Below are 3307 nucleotides of genomic sequence, written 5' to 3' on the forward strand. Positions count from 1 at the left end.
AGATGAGAGCGTACACCAACTCAGTGATCCTGGATTTGCATCTTTGGCATCCTCAGGGTCCTGGGTTGACTTTATGATGCTTTTATCCCCAATTGTCTGTTCTGTTTATGCTGAATAATAAGTGTTGCACCTTTAAGCCTTGTTGCAGAGAGTGAAGGGGGCAGAGAAGCAGCAGCAGTTTGTTTTCAGACCCTGCACTCACTCCTCCACATTCCTGCTCCTGGCCTGTGCTGTCTGCAGATGGACAGACAGCAGGACAGAGCTCTCCTTTGCTTTTAGTTAGTTTAGCTAGCTGAGGCAAAGAAGTTCCCTGGACTGTGGGTTTTTCCCTTTCCTTTGGACCTGTTCAGACCTGCTCTGGACGGAACACCCAGAACCCTGTGTGCTTTAGTAGAATGTGATCAATACTGACATGATAAATACAGAGGGCTGGGAGAGTGGAGCAAGCTCAGGCAGAGTCAGGAATGTCCCCTGTGCTGCACTCTGTGCTCTCTGGGTCGATGGCATCGCCCAGGTCAGAGCTCTGTGCTCTCCCCTGCAGGAGCCTCCCTGGGCAGCTCAGTGCCTTTCCAGAGGCACCAGGGCTGTCCTGGGTTGACTTTATGGTGCTTTTATCCCCAGTTATCTGTTCTGTTTATGCTGAATAATAAGTGTTGCACCTTTAAGCCTTGTTTCAGACAGTGAAGGGGGCAGAGAAGCAGCAGCAGTTTGTTTTCAGACCCTGCACTCACTCCTCCACATTCCTGCTCCTGGCCTGTGCTGTCTGTGGATGGACAGACAGCGGGACAGAGCTCTCCTTTGTTTTAGTTAGTTTAGCTAGCTGAGGCAAAGAAGTTCCCTGGACTGTGGGGCCTTTTCTTTGGCCCTGTTTAACCTGCTCTGGACTGAACACCCAGGGGAGCACCAGCAGCTCCACCTGTGGCCCGCCGGGCCGGGCCTGGCCTGCGACATTTCCAGCACCAGAGAGACTGAGCAGAGCCTGAGTGAGCTGAGCTCCAACCCGGGGAGGGACTTTCTCAGTTTGTCATCTCTTTTGGAGCAGCAAGGGGCTTTATTGTTTTATATTGTTTAGGGTTTATTGTTTAATAAACAGGGTTTTTCCACTTTTCTCCAAGGAGGTAGTTTGTCCCAGACCAGTTGGGAGAGGGGCCAAATGAATCTGCTTTCCTAGAGGAGCCCCTCTGGGGGTTCTCTCCCAAATTTGCCCTGAACCAGGACACTCAGCCATGAGGATAGCCTGACTCTTCAGGTGATGGCACACTCTACTTGCCAACCCTCCAGTGAAATCCTGCTGCACAGTAGCAAATGAGAGCAAAATGAGACCCCAGTGAGAGCACAGCCACTCACAGAAACAAGGTTTGGTGCTCATCCAATAAATAGATTCTACCTTCCACTTGCCGTCTATTTCCTTCACATCTTCCTTCTTTCTGCACTGTTCTCCAGCATCTTTCCTTGGAAACCAAGCTCCTCCACCTCCTCTTCTACTTTGGGCCAGCACATTCCTGCAGTGGGAACAGGGGCCTAGATATGAAAAATAATTCCCCGCAAAGGAGGGAGTTACCTGCTGGTGCTGTGCTAATGAAGGGCTGGGGCTGAGAGAATTGTAATGCTTAAATAAAAGCAGAAAAGGCATGGAACCATGTGCCATGGGGAACTGGGTTGCTTTATAGAAATAAAGGAGGGGATGAATAGGTGAGACAGTCTCTCATCACTAGACATGAGCTCACCTGTAGGCCTTCCTTTTGCCTCCCAGCAATGACACTGGCTTTCTTTCATAGCAATTCATGCATTTCAAAGGGCCAAGAGCATAAAAGGATTCCAAAAAGAGGTTAAAGCCTGAAACCAAAAAGCAGCTGTTTCATTAGCAACAAGAGAGGGAGAAGGGGAGAGAATTGTAGGACAGAGCTCCCTAAGTGTGCCAAATGACTTGCATTTCAAGTATTTTATGCTATCTAACAGATATTCTTCTGGAATCAGGACACATTTCAGATGTTCAGTAACTGATACAGCTAAAAACCCACTGTGTGTGATCTTTTGTCCTTACACCAAGAAGGATTACTGAGAATCAGAGTCCTGGGATGTGAAACACATCAGCACTCCCTATTATAGGAGATCCTACAGGATCCTCTTGCACTGGAACAGGAAGTTTGCATCACTGCTGTGCTCTGATGTAACGCTGGACAAAGTATCAGTGTCACAAGGTGGATCCTCTGCATCCTACACATCCCTGGACTTCTCCCACAGAGAAGAAATCCTATCCATGAAGATCAACATTCACCCTTTATCCAAAGCCTCTGCAATTCATCACAGGCCAAGTTCTGTTTATCCTTTATGAATGACATCATCATGTATCATCTTGGAATGACAGCCTGGAAACAAAATGCAAATGGTGAGAGAACAAAGAGTGATTCAGTGTCCTCAGTCCAGCCAGGATTCACTGGGCTAGGTGGCAAGAGAGGATACAGAAACCCATCCTCTGTGTGTAAGTGCACAGATAGTCCAGTTTAGAACAGGCACTGGAGTTTAGGGATGGCAGATCTCAGAGCTCATGACATCATTAGACAGCTGGTATGCACACTCAGGTCAGAACTGAGATGAAAATAAATACCCAGCAGATTTGTACACAACTGACAACTATATGATGTGAAAAGGGATGAAACAAGTTGGAGATAAACCCTTCTGATTAAAAAGCAAGGGCAGGAAGAGATGCACCAATATTCAGGCTACAAGCAAGGCTTGGAAATGAGAAATCCAATCCTAGTTCTATTAGACAGCTGAATTGATCCCAAATGCCTCATTTCTCAGTCTCCATATAACTCACCCCTAGGGCCAACTCACCCTGAGCCTGTCACAGCAGACACCCCCCTGTAAGAGCACTCAGGGTGGGACAGCTGATCCTCCCAGGACTTTGCCAGGCAGGTGTGGGCAGCCAGCAGCCCCTGATGGCTCATGGCCTGGGGTGTCCTCAAGGAGCACTGTCACAGACATCTTTTATGAAAATTCCTTTCCTTAGGATTTTTCCTCCTGAGAAGCTGAGAGGCCTCAGGAACAAAATGTAACCAATGGTTATCTGCTGCTGTGGAATGCAACAGGTGCATCTGGGATTGGGCTCATGTGGTTGTTTCTAATTATTGGCCAATCACAGCCCAGCTGGCTCGGACAGAGAGCCCGAGCCACAAACCTTTGTTATTCGTTCTTTCCTATTCTATTCTTAGCCAGACTTCTGATGAAATCCTTTCTTCTATTCTTTTAGTATAGTTTGAATGTAATATATATCATAAAAAAATAAATCAGCCTTCTGGAACAT

The 3307-nt window shown here is 47.4% G+C and overlaps 1 long non-coding RNA gene across 1 annotated transcript; it reads right to left on the reverse strand.

Annotated features, from left to right (window-relative positions):
* Positions 1 to 851: 851 nt before the first annotated feature.
* On the reverse strand, positions 852 to 2941 carry LOC139584824 (uncharacterized). Its single transcript, XR_011676843.1, has 2 exons — positions 1728 to 2941; positions 852 to 1502 (listed from the first exon to the last, which is right to left on the reverse strand). It is a non-coding gene; the product is annotated as an uncharacterized lncRNA (long non-coding RNA).
* Between the last annotated feature and the right edge of the window lie 366 nt (positions 2942 to 3307).

Source organism: Agelaius tricolor, unplaced genomic scaffold, assembly GCF_023055355.1.
Source record: "Agelaius tricolor isolate 1412-34295 unplaced genomic scaffold, bAgeTri1.0.p SCAF_67, whole genome shotgun sequence".
In the NCBI taxonomy this organism is placed as follows: Eukaryota; Metazoa; Chordata; class Aves; order Passeriformes; family Icteridae; genus Agelaius; species Agelaius tricolor.